At 36.3% G+C, this 15957-nt stretch overlaps 1 protein-coding gene across 17 annotated transcripts in view; it reads left to right on the top strand.

Annotated features, from left to right (window-relative positions):
- Window positions 1–15957, top strand: part of Spt20 — a 97556-nt gene that overhangs the window by 66279 nt on the left and 15320 nt on the right. The gene's annotated exons all lie outside the window — the stretch shown is intronic.

Below are 15957 nucleotides of genomic sequence, written 5' to 3'. Positions count from 1 at the left end.
TGAGTCACGACATTGGTTAGGCGCTAAGCTTCGCTTGAATGTCGAAACCTCTGTTACACTAATCAGCTGGTAGTATTGTTGTTAGCAACAATCTAGTTGGGCAAAGATCTCAACGCATCTCAAAGTTCGATTTGAAGTTGTTTGTTGATACGGCTATTAAAGTTCCCCCTCTATGACCAAAATTAAATTTCCTCATATTTATATATATGGATCTGATACGCTCAAATAAACCTATTTATTTCATTGCTGGCGACGCCCTCGTGAAGGAAGTATTGCCTGTTCTTGCTCTCTTGCCTCTTTTTTGATGAATACGGCTGAATCGTAGGACTGAAAGGGATAGTGTCTTAAGTGATGCAGCATGTAAAATGCTGAATCTCCCTCAAACTCTTTCAACTTCTTGTAGGCTCTGAACATGTTTCACGTTCTTAACTCAAGGACCCTAATTTCCTGTGCTAGGTCATGTGCATGAGTTTACTTAGACTCGGTACATTTATATGAGCAAGTGCTTTGTTATAAGCACCACACACGTCTGCATGTGCATAAATATTTTGAACCAAAGAACATACTCGTGCTCTTGTGCCTTATTTGACATGGCACGAACTTGAGTTGTGTCTGCAACTTTTTTTCAACATTGCGCGACTCATGTGTATGAGCAATGAATTTAATGAGCTCTTATTTACCGCTCGTGTGTGTGTTAAGCATGTGCGCGCAAAAGACGAACCCTGTTTATTTTATACTAGAGTGGGTGGGAAAAACCAAGTTTGTTACATGCCAACGCATATCAGTGGTGGCCAAATCATATGCAACTAACATGCTATTTACAAAAATGTGTACATATTTTATCATTAAAATTTACAGAATGTTGAATTAATGGGAAATTATATTAGTTTCGAATGTACATTTTTATTTTACGCTTTCAAACGAAAAGTATTTGTTCCCTTAAAGAAGATAGACACCCATTTTTATATCAACCCTAAAGGAGCATGGACAAAACAAATGCAACTCTTCAAAATAGTTTAAATAACACTACTGTAACGGTATTTTATTCGTTGCCTTAGGTTTAACTGTCACTCAAAATAGCTTGTATACTGCGTATAATATAATATCAATCGTTCCTGCAAATAAATAATTGTGTTTATTAAAATAAAGCTTCGCGGTTTTGATAATGGCAAGAGACAAATTTGAAATTGAACTTCCGAAGAGAATTATTGCAGATTTTCAGGCAGGAATGGCACAGAAAGACATTGCTGCAAAATATAGCATATACAAAAGTACCATTTCGCGAATAATAAAAAGGTTTGTTACAAGAAAAGAGGTTGCTGTTATTCACCGAGGAGGGCGCATACGCAAAACCAGCCAAAGGACAGACAACTTAATAGTACAACTGGCAAAAAAAAAATCCTGAAATTGTCCCAAGACATATAATAAAAGACTTAGATTTGCAAATATCCACGAGAAGTGTGCGTAGACGCCTTTTGAAAGCTTCACTGCGAGGTTGCCGTCCTCACACAAACCTATGATATCAATGAAGAACAAGGCAAAGCATTTGGAATTTGCCAAGGAGCATCTAAATTGGCCGATCAGCAAATGGAAGACAGGCCTTCTCAGCGATGAGTCAAAATTTAACTTGCTAGGCAGTGATGGAATGTCTTATGTGAGAAGACCAGTGAATAACCGGTATGATCCTCGTTATTGCAGGAAAACAGTTAAGCATGGTGGAGGCAGTATAATGGTGTGGGGTTGCTTTGGAGTTGGACTATTACATAAAATTAATGGAATTATGGACCGCTACGGCTACAAAAATATTTTGGAAGAAGTAATGCTGCCATATGCTAAGTGGGAAATGCCGGTGCGTTGGGTCTTCCAACAGGATAATGATCCGAAGCACACTGCAATATATGTTTAGTCTTGGTTTACAGCAAATAAAGGTAATGTTATGTAGTGGCCACCACAGTCCCCGGATCTCAACCCGATTGAGTACTGGTTAACAGGCGGATAGATAGGACTGGCATTAGAAATGGCGATGAACTTTTTAATAAACTCCAGGAAGCCTGGAAATCGATCCCGACGAAAATCATCACGATGCGCGGAAGTCATAAGTTTGCAATAAAATACTAGTTTTACTATTTTTCACAATAACTTTAAAAAAGTTACATTTGTTTTGTCCACGTATTTTTTAATTTAAATTTTTCTCTTATATTAGAATTGATTTTTTTTATTTAAAAATATAAATTAAAAGTGTACATACCAAACTAAAATAAATTAACTTTCAATCAACATTCTGTATAGTTTGATTATAAAGTACATACAATTTTTCGTAAATACGTTGTTTGTTGCATATGATATGGCCACCACTGTATGTATGTTTATTTAGAACATTTTCAGGAAGTCTTTTATGTATGTATATATCGATGTTTATTATAATAGCAGTTCTTATCAGACTATCCAACTAATAATTATTTGTTTTTTCGAAAAAATCACAGACATTTCAATAAGTATTAAGGCGAATTCAGTACCAGATGTTGTTATCCCAACAGCTGATTGCTTCTTGATTATTTTCCATACAACGCCTTGTACTTTAATATGCAGTTAAGCGAAATCAATTGAAATTTTCTTTTGACTTCACATTCTTCTGCACGGCGATTTGGTTGAATTCGCTCTGTCACCATCTGGTATGGATTCGCCTTGACACAAGGTGATGGAAAAGCGAATTCAAGACAAAAGAAAATTTGCTTTTATTTCGATTAACAGACATATTGTTGTACAAGGCATTGTATGGAAAATAATCAAGAAGAAGCAATCAGTATGTGGTATAACAACACCTGGTACTGAATTCGCCTTGATACGTATGAAAGCTTTCAAATAGTTAATCGCAAAATATTTTTTTTAAGTCAGTAAGAAACTTTCCTTTTCTCGATTTATGTTGCCTTTGCAAATAAAAAGGCTTCGAGTTGGTAACACTGATTCAGAAATCCTTTGGACTAGATAACGAGTTTGCTTCGTTGAATATTTGAAGAGGTAATTTGTGTCATGTGGAACCGAAGTCAATTCAGGAGTTAACGATGGATACGTGAAAGTTAAATTTGTTACAATATCCAGATTGAACTCGAGTGTCCGTTGGAATGTATGTTGCATTCGTCTTTGGATATATATATTTTAATCGGTAGCCTCCGCCGTTTGTTTTAGTAGCGTTTTCCGATATTCGCGGAAGCCTAAACCGATTTTTGGGCATGGCAACGCCTACTTATTAAAAAAGATTTGCATGTGCTTTCACGATATCTTCAGAACGGTTCTACTTGGGAGTAGTACAATTATACTTCAATATCACGTACTTCACCACAGCGTGTTTAAATCAAACTGATTACTTATTACTCAGCTTGTGCTGCTTTTGTACTCTCCGTTGCTTCGTTCGCATATTTCTACTAAAGTCTAGACGTTTCGCCTTCTAGAACTGCTGTATCTCCTGCTTGGTGATTGAGCTACATATATGCGTGTGCATGTGTGAGTACAACTTTGGCTGATGACTACATCTGTGTGTGTGAGTATCTCTTCGTTGCCTTGTATGTATGCGTGCAAATGATGATTGATTTTTTCATGTACACATGAGTGGCAGCTTGCTTTATTGCTGGTGTGCCTTTATTAACTAGCCTAGTGATGTCAACATTCGCCACAATATTTTTAAATTTTCTCTAGGTTAAGGCTACCGATTTTTTCGGTTCACTGATATGAAGTGAGGCTCCCGAAAAAGTCAGTTAATTCATGAACAAATCCGTTCAACTAGAACATATCAACAAACTAGGTCAACACTGATTCTGGAAAAAATTCGAAATAGTAAGATTAAATTTCATAACAAGCCACAAGATGTTCAACGCAGCAGACACTTGCAATGAAAAATCATAACGATTTCACCTCATAATTATTATTTTGGGATTTTTATAATATACCTTTTCTGAAAGTTATTATATTATTTTAAAAAGTGTGACAAAAATAATTGTAAACAAATTTTGTTTGCACTTATTGCAAATAACTTTCTTTGACTAAAAAAAACTGGAAAGAAACTATTATTTTTGGACTTTTACAAATATTTATTATAACAATTATGTCTTTGGTTAAGTATTCAAAATATGGAAAAATAAATTGATTCGACAATACCAGCCCTAACTCTGTGCAGAGATTGATCCATAAGCAAAAAAAACTTCCCCTCTTTTCGAAGTTAATTTGTAAAACAAAGTTATTGGCTATCGAAGTTCAAAATTTAAACCATCCTCATATATTTAATATGATCTGCCTTCTTTTCATATTTGAATGTTACAACTTGTTATTTTGAAGTTTATATAACAGTACTTATATGCGACACATATCTCTGGCTTCCCGGCATAATCGAAAAGGTAACTTTTTTTCTCGAAAATTAGTTAATATGCTATTCGATAACTGTAAATGTTCATCTTCCCAGAAAATATCAATTTACACCGTAATGTCCAACATTCAGTTCATAATTTCGATATTTCTCAACCGAACAACTGAATTTTTCTCAGTATAAATTTTTTTTTTTTTTTAATTATTTTTACTTTGGCAGCCCAATGATAATGTAGCGAATTTAGTGCAATTCCGCTTATTCCAAATTTTCTGCTAAGGTTCGAATCACTGAACTGTTGAATAAATAACTCCAATATTGAATAATGCAAAAATGGCCTTTATTAAAGTACTTCACAAAATTCGCAACTGAAAGCTTGCTTAAACCAAACTGATTGTCGTGCCTCTACTATTGCTGCCTTTTATACTCTATGATTTTTCGTTCGCATACTTCTAGGCGCTTCCAGAATTTACTTAGTTACTGCTATAAAATTATAACTACAGATGCACGTGTATAGCTTCTCATATGCGCGTGTATATGCGAGTGACATTTCCACAGATAATTGCTTACTTTTGGGAGCATCTCAGATAAGATATATGCATGTGTTTGTGCATTACTCTCCGCTGCTTGTATGGACATATGTGTAGACATAATGATTGATTTGTTGATGTGCATACAAGTCACTGCTTAGCATCGGCTTAGAGATGATGGTATCCCTTAGTGTTGCTAATATTCGTCACACTGCCGTCCACCTAAGACTGCTCGTCCCGATCAGACAAAACTCGATCTAAACGCCGCCAGCATTCCAAATGAATCACTCTTCTATTTCGTGGTTTCCCAATTGTTTGTATGCGGTAGATTACATCACTGATCCTCTTCACAACTCTGTACAGGCCTTCCCAACTGCACCAAAATTTGGATAGAACACCTTCCCGCCAGTGAGGGTTGTATAGCAGTACCAAATCTCCCTCCAAGAAACCTTCCGAATTAAAGTTCTTGTCGTACCTGTGTTTCATCTTACTACTCATTACCCTGGGCCGTTCCCTCACACTCTGTTCTTTGGCCAATGAAGAACTACTTCGCAGAGCTTGATCTTGACGGATTGACTTTGCATCATCAGTATCGTCTTAACGTTGCACAACAGTAGTTCGCGCTGGCTTGAAACCACCCTTGCATTCTTTCTGGAAAATTTTTTCAGTCGTTTTAGTGCGTCCATTAAGGTTTGTCAATGCCAGTGTTTCTCTCGCAGGTACTTTGGATTTCGCTTTATTTGGTCCATTCGATCCATCAACCTTTACCTTTGACTTTCGTGGTCTTTGTCGAGTCTTCTGCACCAGTACTCGATTATTGCTGAACCCTTCCTCCAAACTAAAGTTAAGTGGTATATCCTGGTTCTTATAGCGCATAATATTTCTCCGCATATCGGTCCTGATGTCATGGCCAACTTAGGAGTCCACTCCCAATATGACTTCATCAACAATCTCCGCCACAATGAATTTGTGTAGAACCATGACCTTTCCAATTAATACCTCACATGCCACTTCTCCTTGGACTTGGTTATACTCGCCAGTGACCGTACGCAACCTTGCTCCAGGTAATGGGTTTACTCTCCTATTGACCAAATCAGATCGGATTAAGGAATGAGATGCGCCCGTATCTACAGTCAGTACACGTTCTTTGCCATCGACATTCCCTCTGACGGTAAGACTGCTTGATTTCCTTCCAATTTACGACACAGATATCACAGGACATTCAATAGCTGGGGCAAGTTTTCGACCTTTACATCTGACTCGCTCTTGCTTATCTCCTCTAGCTTTGCGTTTACGGCCACCCAAGTTGGAACTACCAGGACCGGTGCTGCAATGACGAGCAATGTGACCTGGGTTACCGCACTTGAAACATTTGATTGCACCATTATTCTTCTATTGCGTTCCTTTTAAAGCTTCTACAATTGCATCTACCCACTCTGGCCTTTCTACTGGCTTACACAGAAGCGACGCTGTTTCCTGAATCAGAGCATGTGATACCGTTTCTGCGAATGTTGGCTTTGGGTTTGCGTATGTAGCTCGCTTTGTTTCGACGTCCCGTATGCCATTTATAAAGCTCTGAATCTTTACCCTTTCAGTGTATTCCACGGGTGCGTCCACATTCGCTAAATGTGCCAGCCTTTCAACATCGGACACAAACTCTTGCAATGTTTCACCAGGCCCCTGGAAGCGGTTCAGTAACTCCAATTGGTATATCTGTCTCCTATGCTCAGTTCCGTATCGTCTCTCTAGAGCGCCCATAAATGCTTCATGACAGTTCCGTTCGCCCTCTGGAAAGGTTTGTAAAATCTCAGCTGCAGGCCCTTTCAACGCCATGAACAGTGCAGCAACTTTATCTTCAGCATTCCAGTTGTTCACTGCTGCGGTCTTCTCAAACTGTAGCTTAAAGACCTGGAAAGGAACAGAGCCATCAAAAGATGGAGTTTTTACCTTCGGATTGCTTGCTGAAAGAGCTGGGCGATTTAGTTGTAACTGCTCCATACGACCTTTTAAATCATCTACTTCTGCCTGAAATTAAGCCATTTTTTCATCCTGCGCTTCCAGTTTTGATGATACCTGTTCCAAAATTTCTGCCGTCATATCAGATGTACGTGCCTCTTGCGCTTCCAATTGAGATACCATATATGCCTTTTGGTCTTCCAATTGAGATGACACTTGCGACGTCAATACGTGCCTCCTGTGATTCCAGTTGAGATGCTATATATGTCTTCTGTTCTTCCAGCTGAGTTCCCATCTAGGATGCCATATATGTCTTCTGTTCTTCCAGTTGAGTTTCCATCTTGGATGTAATCTTTGTCGACATTTCTGAAATGCGTGTCTCCTGTGCTTCCATCTTGGATGTTAAACGTGTCTCCTGCGATTCCAGCTGAGATGCCACTGTCGATGTTTGAGCAGTTATTGCAGCCAATATCATGCTCAAGTCCGTGCTGGTAACTGTCTGCGATGTTTCGTTTTTCTCTTCAATTTTTGTTGTTGTCTCGTCGCCATCAAGATGAAAGACATACTCTTCCACGTTAATTCCTTCTGCTTCCATTGCCTCTCGTAGTCTTGCCTGAAGTTCGAGTTTATTGCCGGTTGTATTCAATCCACGGCTCTCCAACTCCTTCAATTGCTGGATCTTCAATTCACTCCAATTTGCCATATACTTGTTGTACTCGAAATCTTCGGAATTTATTCAACAATTCCTCTTCTGAAACCAATTGTAACGAATTTAGTGCAATTCCGCTTATTCAAAATCTTCTGCTAACGTTCGAATCACTAAACTGTTGAATAAATAATAAATTATTGAATAATGCAAAAATGGCCTTTATTAAAGTACTTCACAATAACATTTATAATTCGCAACTGATAGCTTGCTTAAACCAAACTGATTGTCGTGCCTCTACTGTTGCTGCCTTTTATACTCTGTGATTTCTCGTTCGCATACTTCTAGGCGCTTCCAGAATTTATGTACTTAGTTACTGCTATAAAATTATAACTACAGATGCACGTGTATAGCTTCTCATTTGCGCGTGTATATGTGAGTGACAGATAATTGCCTGCTTTTGGGAGCATCTCAGATACGATATATGCATGTGTTTGTGCATTACTCTCCGCTGCTTGTATGGACATATGGGTAGACATAATGATTGATTTGTTGATGTGCATACAAGTCACTGCTTAGCATCGGCTTAGAGATGATGGTATCCCTTAGTGTTGCTAATATTCGTCACAATATTATAAAAGAAAAAGCCAACAGAGATATATTCACATTTGCTTTGATTTGTGGATTCCGAAACCTCTTATCAGAATTGGGCTCGAACATGAATTCTGGCTTTTGAAGTTTGAGATTAGGCCTTTCCTAATATCGACCTATCTTAATAGAAAAGACGTCCTACAACAACAACAACAAACATTAAGGAATAAGCCTGTCCATCGGAACAATTTAATATGATCACATTGAACCTTGAAGACACAGCCTTGCCTGCTAAAGAAACAGGACTTACCACGGGTAGGTGAGGTTGATAATGCTTCTCATGAATTCTAAAATGGCTTAAAACGCGTGTATGTCTGTAGTGAAAAATCAATCAGAATCCATACGGTTTTACAAGCTAAATCGAAAGGTCTTATTGTGCTGTAGTGTGGTTGTAATTTAAAGCCTTTAATATTTTCGAAGATCTGCTTTTTGATCCCTTATACTATTTGTATATAAGCTTGAAAAGAAAAAACTCATACAATTCTAATAAGATAATAAGGCAGACCACCCTCACATTTTTACTTCCTTTATTTTAGCTTCGTTTGATGTTTTCCCGCCGATTTCCATACAAAATTGGATACTCTTGAAATCCATTTTTAAGTAACTTCCCGGAGAGCTAGAGTCTTAAAGCTTGGAACACATATCGAAACCTGGAGACAATTAGTGAGAGAAAAAAACTTTGCTAGATAGTCAAGGATTGTGAAAATTCTAAAAAAAACGTCCGAACTTGGAAATTTCGCTTTCGAGTTTTATAAGAAACTTCCCGATAACTCAGAGATCTGAAACTTTGTACGAAGATTTGAGCTTTATAAGTTTGTAATATTTGCGATAAAAGAGCTTTTAATTAAAAAAAATCTTCCGAACTTGGAAATTTCGCTTTCGAGTCTTGAGGATCTTCCCAATAACCTAGAGACCTGAAACTTTGAACATAGCGTCGGGCTTTACTACTATGTAATAATTAGGATAAAAAAGTTTTCTCCATGGGTCTGGGATCGAGATATTTAGAGATATTCAGCCCTATTCTGCATTTCGACTTGGATTCGAATTTTTTCGATGTGGCAATTTTGGTATTCTGCATTTCGATCGTAGTTCCGTTTTTCTAAGTTGCAAATTAGTTGGCGGAAAAATATTTTCTTTTTATTTTTTTATTAATTTATAACAGAATTTTAACAAAAATGTAAGTAAAACTTGTTAAGAAACGTAGAAGGCTTGATGATGATTGTTTTTTTATATGTTTCCAGGTCAAAAACAACATGTCGATGTCGAAGTCCTTGGACGTATTTGCCCCGCAAAAGTATCTAACACATACTTGAAAGCATCCTTGTTAAGTCGAAAGTTTTTTTTGAACCTAAATAAGAAAATAAGTCATTAAACTTTACCACTTTTAAGTTCAATATCTTACAATTAGTCACTCATCTCAAATGGGTTACACAAATCTCGCAATATTTGCCTTTCCATTCTCGCCAGGCAATTTTCGTATGCGTTGCTTTCCAACTCCATAAATAATGCCGCGGCTATTGATTCCATTATAACAGACAGCTATAATTTGTGTCTGTTCGTTGGGTCCAGTTATATGCCAAAGCAAGCTGCCGGCGTAGAGGAAGGTGAAGCGAAAACGTAAACAATCCTTGCGGAAAGAATAAATAAACCTTTATAAAGTATTTTAGGCTAGTGCAATGAAATCAGCATCCTTAAAATTCAGAAAATGTCAACTATATTCGTGCAGGAATCCGTTTTAACAAAACTTGGTGGCCACGGCAGGGAATTGGCCAAAAGAACGACAAAAACACACTTACAATTATGAAAGCACTTCACTCAAAAAAATATAACACTGCGGCAATATATTCTATTGCTTTTTTTTGTACAAAATGGCGTGGATAATAAAATATAAACGTTTTTCAGTGTTTTTTACAAATTTTCTTTAATTTATTTTGTTCCAATGTTCACACATTCCGTACCAACAGCTGATTTCGAAAAATCATTTGCTCTTCCTCTTCTCTTTACGATTCCGTCGTAATGCAGAATACCAAACTTCGATTAAAGCGGAGCGTAGAACGGGAACGTAATCGAAATGCAGAATAGGGGTGATTAAAAAATCCACTTACAGTATGTGGAATTTTACGACCGCTATTTGAGTGATTTCCTGTAGAGCTAGATTCTTGAAACTAAGAACATCTTTCATAAACACATTACAATGCAAGATGAGAGAAAAAATTTTCGCTAGTTGGTCCAGGGATAGTGAAAATTAAAAAAAATCTTCCGAACTTGGAAATTTCTCTTTGGAGTTTTAAGGAACTTTCCAATAACCTAGAGACCTGAAACTTTGAACGAAACTTCGGGCTTCATAAAGTTGAAATACTTAGGATAAATGAATTTTCTAGATGGCACAGGGATCGAGATATTTAGAGGTATTAAAAAGTCCATTTAGAATTCTAAACCATCGCCGGACTCAGGTGAAGATTATATCGAAAGCCTATTTATTGCACTCCACCTTTATATTGTTGTTCCTAAAACATTTTTACAGTGGCTATGTAAAAATTTGACTATCAAAGTTCAACAATACATATTATGTCTTTGTTTAAAGAGACATTTTATGTTTCTTTTGGACCATTAATATATAGGAAGTACTTAAAAAATGTGTATCTTCTTCTTATTACTTTTTTAATACAATTAACGAAAGAAATATATGAGTGTGGGGCCAATTTTGAACTTTGAAAGTCTTTAACTAGGTTTATTTAGAAGATGGTCCTGCTAGTACCTTACTGATACTAGTTACCGGAACCTACCGGATCTACATATATCCGACAAAGGACCATCAACACCGAAAACACCGTCTAAATCCTTCAAGAAGTGTATTAATAGTTAAAACAACAACGAGGCTAAATTTGATGTATGGGCAATAACTTTTTTATTTATCGATCAATATCTACAAAAACAAGTAAGGAAGGCTAAGTTCGGGTGTAACCGAACATTACATACTCAGCTGAGAGCTTAGCTGCGTTGGTTTCGTAGGGTTTCGTAGATGGTTTTTAATTCCATATCACATACGTTTGGGAAATAGCAACCAAATTGTAGACCAAGCGTGGCGTTTTTTGGAACGATATTCTTTCATCCCTTGTCAAATATGGGAAAATCACCATGTAGGCAAATGAACCCTGGAATGTGTTTGTATGACATGGGTATCAAATGGATGGTATTAAAGAGTATTTTAAAAGGGAGTGTGCCTTAGTTCTAAGGTGGACACCTTTTCGAGATATTGCCATAAAGGTGGACCAGGTGTACGATATGGGTATCAAATTAAAGGTATTAAATAGGGTTTTAAAAGGGAGTGGCCCTTAGTTCTATATATAGAGATATCGACCAAAATGTGGACCAGGGTGAACATCATCTGTCGGGTACCGCTAATTTATTTATATATGTAATACCACGAACAGTTATCCTTCCAAGATTCCAAGGGCTTTTGATTTCGCCCTGCAGAACTTTTTCATTTTCTTCTACTTATATGGTAGGTGTCACACCCATTTTACGAAGTTTTATTTTGCGTCAAAAACGAATTCAATCACCATTTTTCATTCCTTTTTTCGTATTTGGTATAGAATTATGGCATTTTTTTTTCATTTTTCGAAATTTTGATATCGAAAAAGTGGGCGTGGTCATAGTCGGACTTCGCCCGTTTTTAATACCAAGATAAATTGAGTTCAGATAAGTACTTGAGCTAAGTTTAGTAATGATATATCGATTTTTGCTCAAGTTATCGTGTTAACGGCCGAGCGGAAGGACAGACGGTCGACTGTGTATAAAAACTGGGTGTGGCTTTAACCGATTTGCCCATTTTCACCGAATACAGTTATCGTCATAGAAGATATGCCCTTACCAAATGTCACAAGGATGTGTAAATTTTTGTTCGACTTATGACATTAAAAGTATTCTAGACAAATTAAATGAAAAAGACGGAGCCACGCCTATTTTGAAATTTTGTTTTATTTTTGTATTTTGTTACACCATATCACTACTGGAGTTGAATGTTGACAACATTTACTTATATACTGTAAAGATATTCAATTTTTTGTTAAAATTTTACTTAAATTTTTTTTTTTTTTAAAGTGGGTGTGGTCGTCTCCGATTATGCTAATTTTTATTAAGAACACATATAGTAATACGAGTAACGGTTCTGCCAAATTTCATCATGATATCTGCAACCACTGCCAAATTACAGCTGGCAAAACTTTTAAATTACCTTCTTTTAAAAGTGGGCGGTGCCACGCCCATTGTCCAAAATTTTACTAATTTTCTATTTTGCGTCATAAGGTCAACCCACCTACCAAGTTTCATCGCTTTATCCATCGTTGGTAATGAATTATCGCAGTTTTTCGGTTTTTCGAAATTTTCGATATCGAAAAAGTGGACGTGTTTATAGTCCGATTTCGTTTATTTTAAATAGCGATCTGAGATGAGTGCCCAGAAACTTACATACCAAATTTCATTAAGATACCTCAAAATTTACTCAAGTTATCGTGCTAACGGACAGACGGACGGACATGGCTAAATGAATTTCTTTTTTCGCCCAGATCATTTATATCTTATCACGTTTAGTTTATGCCGTTACGGGGTACCGTTATGCGAACAAAATTAATATACTCTGTAAGCTCTGCTCAGCTGACTATAAAAATTGGTTTGATACAATACCCTGAAAAATTGATATTGTAATTGAATAAAATAAACTTTTTCATATTTCGAATAAAACCGCAAAAACCTCTCCCCAACCCAAAGAAGGGAACTTCTATTAAAATGAACACTGCTGTATATCGCAGAGGTACGTTTTAGAGCTTGAACTAATTTTATTAATTATTTTATAATTATATTTTAAGTAAACTTTATATTTTCGTTTTTTTTTTTAATTGTATAAAACAAACGAAAATACCAATCGAAAAAAAACTTTCATTGAAAATTGATTAAAACACACTAATTTTATATTCTTTTTGCATTTTTTCATATATGGCGTTCATACGAAAATCTTCCTTTCCCTCCCCTACGAACATATTTGAATACCTATCATTACATTCATACACTTCATTTTGGACATATTTGCACATATGCGTTTTCATTTATTATAAATAAATTGTTTAATTAATGTTGTTGGTAAAAATCACTTACTATTAGTGTAAAAGCAAATATCGTATGTAATAACATTCAGTAATTTTTTATCGTGTGCTTCAAATCATTAATCCACCTATCCGAACATTAACCCTTAACAGTTTTTATGTAAGAAATATTCCCTATTTTCAAGCGTCCTTTATTTTTACACGATTTTTACCAATTTAAATAAATAGACAAGAAAAATCATAGGCTTGGGTGAAACCGAATATGAACTACCTTGTACATATACTCAACTGTGGTCGTCATGCAAAACGGCACATTTTCCAAAATTTTACCAGATGATTTCTATTTTAACACGCTTATATTACCTACACTTTGTATGTATGTTTGTTTGTAACTCTCTAGGCTCAGCGCGCAAAAAAGAGTTAGACCCATCTAGCGGCAATTATTGAAGACTCGCGGCAGTGGTTAAGGCCTGGTTTTTCAGTACAAGTTCAACTCAGTTTGTCAGTTGAACTACGCTTAAACTTATTCTGCAGTTTTTCAGTCTCCTTTAACTGAATTTTAAGCTGAGCTTAAGCGGCCCCTCTGGCAGGGTTAAACTCTAGTTAACCTATCAGCTATTTTCGTTCATTCGAAATGGCATTAAATATACCCAACAAGCATTTGGGCTTCAGTACCATTAGAGCTCGTGTTGATAACTAGGCATACTTCTAAAATCTCAAGAGTTGTTTCGAAACAGTGGCTGAACTCGAGAATCATAGCGTACTCAGCTAAAGGGGGAATTTTTTATAAAGCAAAAAATGCTATTACTTAAGTTGAAAAAATTTAATTAACAACTTGTGGTTCTCTAACTGGACCCTAATTTAAGATTCCATACTACAGTATTTTCACGAAAATAAAATATATATACATAATTTAAAAAATAAATAAGTATGAAGCGCGACAGCCTTCGAAGAGATTTTAGGTCGACCTTCTCTGCCAATTTGCAACGTGCTCCTTTTAATTTTTCCTACAAATTTGCGGGACGGGACCTACTTGTTTTATGCCGATTCCGAACGGCATCTGCAAGGCAGATGAGTTTTCACTGAGAGCTTTTCATGGCAGAAACACACTCTCACACACTCAGATTTTGATGTTCCTTTGCCCGGGGCTTGAACCCAGTATCTTAGATGTGGTAGGCGGAGCACGCTACCATCACACCAACTCGGCCGCCTATATAATTTATTTTGATTAATTACGCTTCATTACTGCTATCAACCAGGTGTTTATTTCTCACAATAAACAGCTGTGGGTTTTGGTGGTACCACCTTGGAGATTTTTTTTCAACTCCACCTCCACTCGATATCCAATGTAGAATATCAACTGGAGAAATGTGTTGAATATTCATTTGAGAACTGTACATTTCTCAAAATCTCCCGAAATTGGGTTAATAATTGGAAAATATGAATGACGTTGGAGATCAACTCGAAACCTTATAATTTTACAAAGTTTCTCAACGGTTGGATAGTGATTGGAGAATGAAGTTGGATATCAACTCGAGAACTATCCGGTTTAAGAATAATTAAATAATAATTTTGGATATTTCGGGAATTAGATATGTATATATTTCGCTGGAGAATATTTTTTTTCCTGATTTTGGGTAAACAAAATCCAGCTGTTGCCGTATCTACAAATTAACTAGATAATAAAAAACCAATGTTGCCGCACAAAACAACATACCCCAAAGGCGGACTTAAACTGTGACTGAAAAACTGCTCAGTAGTTTAACTGGAGTTTGAATTTGACTAGAGTTTAAGCAAACTTAGCTTAAGCTTAGCTTAACCAACTACTGAAAAACAGGGCTATATAACAAAACGAGTTGTACTTAATAGCGGAGACAACTTAGTTAAAGCTTAGTTTAAGCTTAGCTTAACCAACTACTGAAAAACAGGGCCTATATAACAAAACGAGTTGTACTTAATAGCGGAGACACGAACCTCTGTGCTACGGCGTGTTTTTATTTTTTTAAACTACATATATTCTTATTTGTCATAAAGTCAATACAAGTTTCCTCACTTTATCGGTCTTTGGTAATAAATTATCGCATATTCCACTTTTCACAATGTTTATAATAGCAAGGACAATCTCCATGCTATCTTCAACGAGGTTCGATTTTTGGCTTAATAGCTTCTAAATTTTCTTGTTCTAAATGTGAGCGTAGCAACGCCTATTTTCCAAAATTGTAAAAAATTTATATTTTACGCCATAAAATCAACCCGAGTATCCAGTTTCATCACTTTATCTGTCTGGGTAATGAATTATCGCGTTTTTCCATTGCTCCAATTTTCTCGATATCGAAGAAGTGAACATAGCTTAGGTTACTTTCGTAAATTTTCAGTACTAATGCGTTCTGATAAGCCAGTATACCATAACAACCAAAGTCCATTTCTATGTTTTGGATGATGTTAGCTTCGAAAAATGGAAAATTTTCGCTTTTGATTATGGGTCAAAATCTCTTCAAAAAATTGGTTTAGCCCTAAGCAGTGTTTTTTTTTTTTTGTTTTATAAAAAACGAGCCGGACCCGTGCGCATCTTGCGCAACCAATATAAGTCTCTTATCAAATATCAACAGAAATCAGCTTACAGCTTGCGCTGCCATTTTGCGTACGGTAGCAACTGCCGGTCATGCAGTGCAAATATTCACAATAGTGCCATAGCACAAATAAATTTGTTTGTGTGCT

This window comes from Eurosta solidaginis, chromosome 5, assembly GCF_040869045.1.
Source record: "Eurosta solidaginis isolate ZX-2024a chromosome 5, ASM4086904v1, whole genome shotgun sequence".
NCBI classification, from domain to species: Eukaryota; Metazoa; Arthropoda; class Insecta; order Diptera; family Tephritidae; genus Eurosta; species Eurosta solidaginis.
Note: the sequence above shows the minus strand (reverse complement) of the source record. Positions and strands in the feature narration are given on the sequence as shown.